This window comes from Oncorhynchus kisutch, unplaced genomic scaffold (assembly GCF_002021735.2).
Source record: "Oncorhynchus kisutch isolate 150728-3 unplaced genomic scaffold, Okis_V2 Okis01b-Okis20b_hom, whole genome shotgun sequence".
In the NCBI taxonomy this organism is placed as follows: Eukaryota; Metazoa; Chordata; class Actinopteri; order Salmoniformes; family Salmonidae; genus Oncorhynchus; species Oncorhynchus kisutch.
In genome coordinates, this window is record NW_022261978.1 from 12,416,623 (window position 1) to 12,429,122 (window position 12,500).

The window sequence follows — 12,500 nt, forward strand, 5'->3', positions numbered from 1 at the left end:
CCCATAGGCCTGCTATATAGTGATCTACTTTAGACCAGGACCCCATAGGCCTGCTATATAGTGATCTACTTTAGACCAGGACCCCATAGGCCTGCTATATAGTGATCTACTTTAGACCAGGACCCCATAGGCCTGCTATATAGTGATCTACTTTAGACCAGGACCCCATAGGCCTGCTATATAGTGATCTACTTTAGAGCAGGGCCCCATAGGCCTGCTATATAGTGATCTACTTTAGACCAGGACCCCATAGGCCTGCTATATAGTGATCTACTTTAGACCAGGACCCCATAGGCCTGCTATATAGTGATCTACTTTAGACCAGGACCCCATAGGCCTGCTATATAGTGATCTACTTTAGACCAGGACCCCATAGGCCTGCTATATAGTGATCTACTTTAGACCAGGACCCCATAGGCCTGCTATATAGTGATCTACTTTAGACCAGGACCCCATAGGCCTGCTATATAGTGATCTACTTTAGACCAGGACCCCATAGGCCTGCTATATAGTGATCTACTTTAGACCAGGACCCCATAGGCCTGCTATATAGTGATCTACTTTAGAGCAGGACCCCATAGGCCTGCTATATAGTGATCTACTTTAGACCAGGGCCCCATAGGCCTGCTATATAGTGATCTAATTTAGAGCAGGGCCCCATAGGCCTGCTATATAGTGATCTACTTTAGACCAGGACCCCATAGGCCTGCTATATAGTGATCTACTTTAGACCAGGACCCCATAGGCCTGCTATATAGTGATCTACTTTAGACCAGGACCCCATAGGCCTGCTATATAGTGATCTACTTTAGACCAGGACCCCATAGGCCTGCTATATAGTGATCTACTTTAGACCAGGACCCCATAGGCCTGCTATATAGTGATCTACTTTAGACCAGGACCCCATAGGCCTGCTATATAGTGATCTACTTTAGACCAGGACCCCATAGGCCTGCTATATAGTGATCTACTTTAGACCAGGACCCCATAGGCCTGCTATATAGTGATCTACTTTAGACCAGGACCCCATAGGCCTGCTATATAGTGATCTACTTTAGACCAGGACCCCATAGGCCTGCTATATAGTGATCTACTTTAGACCAGGACCCCATAGGCCTGCTATATAGTGATCTACTTTAGACCAGGACCCCATAGGCCTGCTATATAGTGATCTACTTTAGAGCAGGGCCCCATAGGCCTGCTATATAGTGATCTACTTTAGACCAGGACCCCATAGGCCTGCTATATAGTGATCTACTTTAGACCAGGACCCCATAGGCCTGCTATATAGTGATCTACTTTAGACCAGGACCCCATAGGCCTGCTATATAGTGATCTACTTTAGACCAGGACCCCATAGGCCTGCTATATAGTGATCTACTTTAGACCAGGACCCCATAGGCCTGCTATATAGTGATCTACTTTAGACCAGGACCCCATAGGCCTGCTATATAGTGATCTACTTTAGACCAGGACCCATAGGCCTGCTATATAGTGATCTACTTTAGACCAGGACCCCATAGGCCTGCTATATAGTGATCTACTTTAGACCAGGACCCCATAGGCCTGCTATATAGTGATCTACTTTAGACCAGGACCCCATAGGCCTGCTATATAGTGATCTACTTTAGACCAGGACCCCATAGGCCTGCTATATAGTGATCTACTTTAGACCAGGACCCCATAGGCCTGCTATATAGTGATCTACTTTAGACCAGGACCCCATAGGCCTGCTATATAGTGATCTACTTTAGACAGGACCCCATAGGCCTGCTATATAGTGATCTACTTTAGACCAGGACCCCATAGGCCTGCTATATAGTGATCTACTTTAGACCAGGACCCCATAGGCCTGCTATATAGTGATCTACTTTAGACCAGGACCCCATAGGCCTGCTATATAGTGATCTACTTAGACCAGGACCCCATAGGCCTGCTATATAGTGAACTACTTTAGACCAGGACCCCATAGGCCTGCTATATAGTGATCTACTTTAGACCAGGACCCCATAGGCCTGCTATATAGTGATCTACTTTAGACCAGGACCCCATAGGCCTGCTATATAGTGATCTACTTTAGACCAGGACCCATAGGCCTGCTATATAGTGATCTACTTTAGACCAGGACCCCATAGGCCTGCTATATAGTGATCTACTTTAGACCAGGACCCCATAGGCCTGCTATATAGTGATCTACTTTAGACCAGGACCCCATAGGCCTGCTATATAGTGATCTACTTTAGACCAGGACCCCATAGGCCTGCTACATAGTGATCTACTTTAGACCAGGACCCCATAGGCCTGCTATATAGTGATCTACTTTAGACCAGGACCCCATAGGCCTGCTATATAGTGATCTACTTTAGACCAGGACCCCATAGGCCTGCTATATAGTGATCTACTTTAGACCAGGACCCCATAGGCCTGCTATATAGTGATCTACTTTAGAGCAGGGCCCCATAGGCCTGCTATATAGTGATCTACTTTAGACCAGGACCCCATAGGCCTGCTATATAGTGATCTACTTTAGACCAGGACCCCATAGGCCTGCTATATAGTGATCTACTTTAGACCAGGACCCCATAGGCCTGCTATATAGTGATCTACTTTAGACCAGGACCCCATAGGCCTGCTATATAGTGATCTACTTTAGACCAGGACCCCATAGGCCTGCTATATAGTGATCTACTTTAGACCAGGACCCCATAGGCCTGCTATATAGTGATCTACTTTAGACCAGGACCCCATAGGCCTGCTATATAGTGATCTACTTTAGACCAGGACCCCATAGGCCTGCTATATAAATATATATTATTTTTAAACCAGGCAAGTCAGTTAAGAACAAATTCTTATTTTCAATGACGGCCTAGGAACTGCCTTGTTCAGGGGCAGAACGACAGATTTGTACCTTATCAGCTCGGGGGTTTGAACTTGCAACCTTCCGGTTACTAGTCCAACGCTCTAACCACTAGGCTACCCTGCCGCCCAAGGGTAGTGATCTACTTTAGACCAGGACCCCATAGGCCTGCTATATAGTGATCTACTTTAGACCAGGGCCCCATAGGCCTGCTATATAGTGAACTTCACTCCCAGACACTGTCAAGCTATTGTAACCCTGTGAGTTCTAACTGGTTGGTGTAATTCCCTGTCTTGTCCACAGGAGGTCTCCACTGGGCGGTGTAGCGCCCCACAACCCCAGAGCAGCTCTATCAGATCAACAGTATGAGCAGCTGGCTACAGACACTCTGGAGGAGCTGGACTGGTGTCTGGACCAGCTAGAGACCATCCAGACTCACCGCTCTGTCAGCGATATGGCCTCCAACAAGGTACTACTGTGATATAAACACAACCATGATGTAACCACAACACAACCATGATATAACCACAACACAACTATGATGTAACCACAACACAACCATGATATAACCACAACAAAACCATGATGAAACCACAACACAACCATGATATAACTACTATACAACATAATAATCTCACCACAGCTTCAACACTTATGAGCAGTGAACTGACTAACCCTACAGTAAAACATCCTCAAACTGCTCCCCCCTTTTCTCCCTCCCTCCCTCCCTCCCTCCCTCCCTCCCTCCCTCCCTTTTCTCCCTCCCTCCCTCCCTCCCTCCCTCCCTCCCTCCCTCCCTCCCTTTTCTCCCTCCCTCCCTCCCTCCCTCCCTCCCTCCCTCCCTCCCTCCCTCCCTCCCTCCCTCCCTCCTTCCCTCCCTCCCTCCCTCCCTCCCTCCCTCCCTCCCTCAAAGTTTAAGAGGATGTTAAACAGGGAGCTGTCTCACCTATCAGAGATGAGTCGTTCGGGTAACCAGGTGTCTGAGTACATCTCCAGCACGTTCATGGGTGAGTAAACCTACCTGGATATGCCTGTAGTTACCTGTACGTACCTGAAGTAACCTGTCTGTTAATACCTGTCTGTCTGTTCATACCTGTCTGTCTGTTCATACCTGTCTGTCTGGTCATACCTGTCTGTCTGGTCATACCTGCCTGTCTGTTAATACCTGTCTGTCTGTATGTTCATACCTGTCTGTTCATACCTGTCTGTCTGTTAATACCTGTCTGTCTGTATGTTCAAACCTGTCTGTTCATACCTGTCTGTCTGTTCATACCTGTCTGTCTGTTAATACCTGTCTGTCTGTATGTTCATACCTGTCTGTTCATACCCGTCTGTCTGTTCATACCTGTCTGTCTGGTCATACCTGTCTGTCTGTTCATACCTGTCTGTCTGGTCATACCTGTCTGTCTGTTAATACCTGTCTGTCTGTTCATACCTATCTGTCTGTTCATACCCGTCTCTCTGTTCATACCTGTCTGTTAATACCTGTCTGTCTGCTCATACCTGTCTGTCTGTTCATACCTGTCTGTGTATTTACCTGTCTGTCTGTTCATACCTGTCTGTCTGTTCATACCGGTCTGTTAATTCCTGTCTGTCTGTTCATACCTGTCTGTGTATTTACCTGTCTGTTCATACCTGTCTGTTCATAACTGTCTGTTCATACCTGTCTGTTCATACCTGTCTGTCTGTTAATTCCTGTCTGTCTGTTCATACCTGTCTGTCTGTTCATACCTGTCTGTGTATTTACCTGTCTGTTCATACCTGTCTATATTCTACATCACTATACCTGTCTACCTGTACTTGGCCGCCCGTACATTTCTGTGTCCTGGGTATATCAGTCTGCCTGCGCTAGTTTGTGTGTATAACATGTGTGTCTCTAACCCCTAGACCAGCCCAACGAGGTGGAGCTGTCGTCCCCTCGTCTAAAGGAGAAGTCTATGTGTGTCTCTATCCCCTAGACCAGCCCAACGAGGTGGAGCTGTTGTCCCCTCGTCTAAAGGAGAAGTCTATGTGTGTCTCTATCCTCTAGACCAGCCCAACGAGGTGGAGCTGTTGTCCCCTCGTCTAAAGGAGAAGTCTATGTGTGTCTCTATCCCCTAGACCAGCCCAACGAGGTGGAGCTGCCGTCCCCTAATCTAAAGGAGAAGTCTGTGTCTCTATCCCCTAAACCAGCCCAACAAGGTGGAGCTGCCGTCCCCTCGTCTAAAGGAGAAGTCTATGTGTGTCTCTATCCCCTAGACCAGCCCAACGAGGTGGAGCTGCCGTCCCCTCGTCTAAAGGAGAAGTCTATATGTCTCTATCCCCTAGAGCAGCCCAACGAGGTGGAGCTGTCGTCCCCTCGTCTAAAGGAGAAGTCTACATGTCTCTATCCCCTAGACCAGCCCAACGAGGTGGAGCTGTCGTCCCCTCGTCTAAAGGAGAAGTCTATGTGTGTCTCTATCCCCTAGACCAGCCCAACGAGGTGGAGCTGTCCTCCCCTCGTCTAAAGGAGAAGTCTATGTGTGTCTCTATCCCCTAGACCAGCCCAACGAGGTGGAGCTGGTGTTCCCTAATCTAAAGGAGAAGTCTATGTGTGTCTCTATCCCCTAGACCAGCCCAACGAGGTGGAGCTGTCGTCCCCTAATCTAAAGGAGTAGTCTATATGTGTCTCTATCCCCTAGACCAGCCCAACGAGGTGGAGCTGCCGTCCCCTCGTCTAAAGGAGAAGTCTATGTGTGTCTCTATCCCCTAGACCAGCCCAACGAGGTGGAGCTGCCGTCCCCTCGTCTAAAGGAGAAGTCTATGTGTGTCTCTATCCCCTAGACCAGCCCAACGAGGTGGAGCTGCCATCCCCTCGTCTAAAGGAGAAGTCTATGAGTCAAATTAGCGGAGTGAGGAATCTGTCCCACAGCTCCACTCTGTCCTCCTCTTCTGTTCCGCGCTTCGGAGTCAACACTGAACAGGAGGACCAGCTAGCCAGGGTAAAGTATGCAAGGCTCGCTCATATGCATACACACACACACACACACACACACACACACACACACACACACACACACACACACACACACACACACACACACACACACACACACACACACACACACACACCATAACACATACACACATACACACACACACACACACACACACCATAACACATACACACATACACACACACACACACACACACACACCATAACACACACACACACACACACACACACGCACACACACCATAACACATACACACACACACACACACACACACACCATAACACATACACACACACACACACACACACACACACACCATACACACACACACACACACACACACACACACACACACACACACACACACACACACACACACACACACCATAACACACACACACACACACACACACACACACACACACACACCATAACACATACACACATACACACACACACACACACACACACCATAACACATACACACATACACACACACACACACACACCATAACTCGTACGTACACACACACACACACACACACACACACACACACACACACACACACACACACACACACACACACACACACACACACACACACACACACACACACCATAACACACACACACACACACACCATAACACATACACACATACACACACACACATACGGTCGTGGCCAAAAGTTGAGAATGACACAAAAATGTATTTCCACAAAGTTTGCTGCTTCAGTGTCTTTAGATATTGTTGTCAGATGTTATTATGGATACTGAAGTATAATTACAAGCATTTCATAAGTGTCAAAGGCTTTTATTTACAATGACATGAAGTTGATGCAAAGAGTCAATATTTGCAGTGTTGACCCTTCTTTTCAAGACCTCTGCAATCTGCCCTGGCATGCTGTCAATTAACTTCTGGGCCACATCCTGACTGATGGCAGCCCAGTCTTGCTTAATCAATGCTTGGCGTTTGTCAGAATTTGTGGGTTTTTGTTTGTCCACCCGCCTCTTGAGGATTGACCACAAGCTCTCAATGGGATTAAGGTCTGGGGAGTTTCCTGGCCATGGTCCCAAAAAATTTATGTTTTGTTCCCCGAGCCACTTAGTTATCACTTTTGCCTTATGGCAAGGTGCTCCATCATGCTGGAAAAGGCATTGTTTGTCACCGAACTGTACCTGGATGGTTGGGAGAAGTTGCTCTCGGAGGATGTGTTGGTACCATTCTTTATTCATGGCTGTGTTCTTAGGCAAAATTGTGAGTGAGCCCACACCCTTGGCTGAGAACCAACCCCACACATGAATGGTCTCAGGATGCTTTACTGTTGGCATAACACAGGACTGATGGTAGCGCTCACCTTGTCTTCCCCGGACAAGCTTTTTTTCAGAATCCCAAACAATCGGAAAGGGGATTCATCAGAGAAAATGACTTTACCCCCAGTCCTCAGCAGTCCAATCCCTGTACCTTTGGCAGAATATCAGTGTCACGGTCGTCATAAGGAGGAGACCAAGGCGCAGCGTGATAAGCCTACATTCTATTTTATAAAAGAATGCAACACTGAACAAAACTATACCAGATAACCAAACGAACCGTGACGCAATATGACCAGTGTGAAACAGGCAACTAAACATAGAATAATAACCCACAAATCCAACATGGAAAATGGCTACCTAAATAGGATCCCCAATCAGAGACAACGATCAACAGCGGTCTCTGATTGGGAACCAATTCAGGCCACCATAGACCTACAAATATACCTAGACAATACCAAAACCCCCCATAGAAGTACAAAAACCCTAGACAAGACAAAAACACACATACCACCCTCGTCACACCCTGACCTAACCAAGATAATAAAGAAAACAAAGATAACTACGGTCCGGGCGTGACAATCAGTCTGTCCCTGATGTTTTTCATGGAGAGAAGTGGCTTCTTTGCTGCCCTTCTTGACACCAGGCCATCCTCCAAAAGTCTTCGCCTCACTGTGCGTGCAGATGCACTCACACCTGCCTGCTGCCATTCCTGAGCAAGCTCTGTACTGGTGGTGCCCCGATCCCGCAGCTGAATCAACTTTGGGAGATGGTCCTGGCGCTTGCTGGACTTTCTTGGGTGCCCTGAAGCCTTCTTCACAACAATTGAACCGCTCTCCTTGATGTTCTTGCCTGTGAAGCCCTTTTTGTGCAAAGCAATGATGACGGCACGTGTTTCCTTGCAGGTAACCAAGGTTGACAGAGGAAGAACAATGATTCCAAGCACCACCCTACTTTTGAAGCTTCCAGTCTGTTATTTGAACTCAATCAGCATGACAGAGTGATCTCCAGCCTTGTCCTCGTTAACACTCACACCTGTGTTAACTAGAGAATCACTGACATGATGTCAGCTGGTCTTTTGGTGGCAGGGCTGAAATGCAGTGGAAATGTTTTTGGGGATTCAGTTCATTTGCATGGCAAAGAGGGACTTTGCGATTCATCTGATCATTCTTCATAACATTCTGGAGTGTTTGCAAATTGCCATCATACAAACTGAGTCAGCAGACTTTGTGAAAATGTATATTTGTGTCTTTCTCAAAACCTTTGGCCACGACTGTACATACACAAATACCTTCTCAGTCAATCAGTCAAGGTTACTAGACTCAGCTCATTACCTCACTCAAGGCTTCACACTCTCTCTTTGTGTGTGTGTGTGTGTGTGTGTGTGTGTGTGTGTGTGTGTGTGTGTGTGTGTGTGTGTGTGTGTGTGTGTGTGTGTGTGTGTGTGTGTGTGTGTGTGTGTGTGTGTGTGTGTGTGTGTGTGTGTGTGTGTGTGTAGGAGCTAGAGGACCTGGACAAGTGGAGTTTCAACATCTTCAGAGTGTCAGAGTTCTCCAACAGCAGGCCTCTCAGCTGCATCATGTACGCCATCTTCCAGGTACCTGGAGTTAGACACGCGGTGTGGGCTTCAGTTTTAGGGTTAGGTTTAGTTTTAGGGTTAGTTTTAGGGGTTAGGTTTAGTTTTAGGGTTAGGTTTAGTTTTAGGGTTAGGTTTAGTTGTAGGGTTAGGTTTAGTTTTAGGGTTAGGTTTAGTTTTAGGGTTATGTTTAGTTTTAGGGTTAGGGTTAGGTTTAGTAGTGCAGGTGAGACGTATGTCTCCGGTCGGATTGAGCCTGTGTTCCGTAGACCAGATATGGGGCATGTTTTAGCTGGGACAGAGAGGAGTAGAACAAAAGGACTCAATGGTCCTCTGACATCCTGGCATCTGGGATATTAGGCCGGGGGTCGGGGGTTAAGATAACGCCAGAGGCAGATAAAGACAGGATGAGCCCGAAGTGGCTTATGGTGCCCACCAATCTATATGTTGACTGAGCAATCTTGGTATAAGGTATATAAGGAACAGCATGGTGTCACGTTCTGACCTTAGTTCTTTTGTGATGTCTTTGTTTTAGTATGGTCAGGGCGTGAGTTGGGTGGGTTGTCTATATTCTTTATTTCTATGATTTGGTATTTCTGTGTTTGGCCTGGTATGGTTCTCAATCAGAGGCAGCTGTCTATCGTTGTCCCTGATTGAGAACCATACTTAGGCAGCCTTTTTATCACCCTTGAGTTGTGGGTGATTGTTTTCTGTTCTGTGTTTTGTGGATGTCACCCGTGCAGGACTGTTTCGTTTCGCTCGTTGTCTCTTTATTGTTTTGTTTCAGTGTTCGATCAATAATATTAAATCAATACGGACGCTTACCACGCTGCGCATTGGTCCTCCTCTTCTCCACGCTACGCATTGGTCCTCCTCTTCTTCACGCTACGCATTGGTCCTCCTCTTCTTCACGCTGCGCATTGGTCCTCCTCTTCTTCACGCTGCGCATTGGTCCTCCTCTTCTTCACGCTGCGCATTGGTCCTCCTCTTCTTCACGCTGCGCATTGGTCCTCCTCTTCTTCACGCTGCGCATTGGTCCTCCTCTTCTTCACGCTGCGCATTGGTCCTCCTCTTCTTCACGCTGCGCATTGGTCCTCCTCTTCTTCACGCTGCGCATTGGTCCTCCTCTTCTTCCACCACCAACAACGGCCGTTACACATGGTCTGTAAAGGTTGGGCTCTCGGCACAACAGGCCAGACTGGTGGGCTCGACGGATTCATGTGTGTGTGTGTGTATGTGTTCATGCATGTGTGTGTGTGTGTGTGTGTGTTGATGCATGTGTGTGTGTCAGTGTGTATTAACCCATCATGTCCCCCTGTAGGAACGTGATCTCCTAAAGACGTTCCGCATCCCCGTCGACACCTTCGTGACCTACGTGATGACCCTGGAAGACCATTACCATGGCAACGTGGCCTACCACAACAGCCTGCACGCCGCCGACGTCTGCCAGTCCACACATGTCCTCCTCTCCACACCCGCACTAGACGTGAGCCACCTATAGTTATATATACAGTAACATATACAGTAATATATACAGTCCACACATGTCCTCCTCTCCACACCCGCACTAGACGTGAGCCACCTACAGTAATATATACAGTAATATATACAGTCATCTATACAGTAATATATACAGTAATATATACAGTAATATATACAGTGATATATACAGTAATATATACAGTAATATATACAGTGACATATACAGTGATTATATACAGTGATATATACAGTAATATATACAGTAATCTATACAGTAATATATACAGTAATCTATACAGTGATATATACAGTAATATATACAGTAATCTATACAGTAATATATACAGTAATCTATACAGTATTATATACAGTGATATATACAGTAATATATACAGTAATATATACAGTAATCTATACAGTATTATATACAGTGATATATACAGTAATATATACAGTAATATATACAGTAATCTATACAGTGATATATACAGTAATATATACAGTAATCTATACAGTAATATATACAGTAATCTATACAGTATTATATACAGTGATATATACAGTAATATATACAGCAATATATACAGTAATATATACAGTGACATATACAGTGATTATATACAGTGATATATACAGTAATATATACAGTGATATATACAGTAATATATACAGTAATATATACAGTGACTTATACAGTAATCTATACAGTGATATATACCGTAATATATACAGTAATATATACAGTGACATATACAGTGATTATATACAGTAATATATACAGTGATATATACAGTGATATATACAGTAATATATACAGTGATATACAGTAATATACAGTAATATATATAGTAATATGTATAGTAATATATACAGTAATATATACAGTAATATATATAGTAATATATACAGTAATATATGTAGTACTCTATACAGTAATCTATACAGTAATCTATACAGTAATATATATAGTAATATATACAGTAATATATGTAGTACTCTATTCAGTAATCTATACAGTAATCTATACAGTAATATATACAGTAATATATGTAGTACTCTATACAGTAATCTATACAGTAATATATATAGTAATATATACAGTAATATATGTAGTACTCTATTCAGTAATCTATACAGTAATCTATACAGTAATCTATACAGTAATATATACAGTAATATATATAGTAATATATATTGTAATATATACAGTAATATATACAGTAATATATATAGTAATAGTGGCCCCTCATAATACCATCACTCCCATTAGTGGTTAGCTAGTGGCCCCTCATAATACCATCACTCCCAGTAGTGGTTAGCTAGTGTTCCCTCATAATACCATCACTCCCAGTAGTTGTTAGCTAGTGGCTCCTCATAATACCATCACTCCCAGTAGTGGTTAGCTAGTGTTCCCTCATAATACCATCACTCCCAGTAGTTGTTAGCTAGTGGCCCCTCATAATACCATCACTCCCATTAGTGGTTAGCTAGTGGCCCCTCCATAATACCATCACTCCCAGTAGTGGTTAGCTAGTGGCCCCTCATAATACCATCACTCCCATTAGTGGTTAGCTAGTGGCCCCTCATAATACCATCACTCCCAGTAGTGGTTAGCTAGTGGCCCCTCCATAATACCATCACTCCCATTAGTGGTTAGCTAGTGGCCCCTCATAATACCATCACTCCCAGTAGTGGTTAGCTAGTGGCCCCTCATAATACCATCACTCCCAGTAGTGGTTAGCTAGTGGCCCCTCATAATACCATCACTCCCAGTAGTGGTTAGCTAGTGGCCCCTCCATAATACCATCACTCCCATTAGTGGTTAGCTAGTGGCCCCTCATAATACCATCACTCCCAGTAGTAGTTAGCTAGTGTTCCCTCATAATACCATCACTCCCAGTAGTTGTTAGCTAGTGGCCCCTCATAATACCATCACTCCCATTAGTGGTTAGCTAGTGGCCCCTCATAATACCATCACTCCCAGTAGTTGTTAGCTAGTGGCCCCTCCATAATACCATCACTCCCAGTAGTGGTTAGCTAGTGGCCCCTCATAATACCATCACTCCCATTAGTGGTTAGCTAGTGGCCCCTCATAATACCATCACTCCCAGTAGTGGTTAGCTAGTGGCCCCTCCATAATACCATCACTCCCAGTAGTAGTTAGCTAGTGTTCCCTCATAATACCATCACTCCCAGTAGTGGTTAGCTAGTGGCCCCTCATAATACCATCACTCCCAGTAGTGGTTAGCTAGTGTTCCCTCATAATACCATCACTCCCAGTAGTGGTTAGCTAGTGGC

The 12,500-nt window shown here is 45.2% G+C and overlaps 1 pseudogene; it reads left to right on the forward strand.

The window, feature by feature from the left end:
- The window catches only part of LOC109886624 (cAMP-specific 3',5'-cyclic phosphodiesterase 4C-like), a 35,987-nt pseudogene that overhangs the window by 7,087 nt on the left and 16,400 nt on the right, over positions 1–12,500 (forward strand).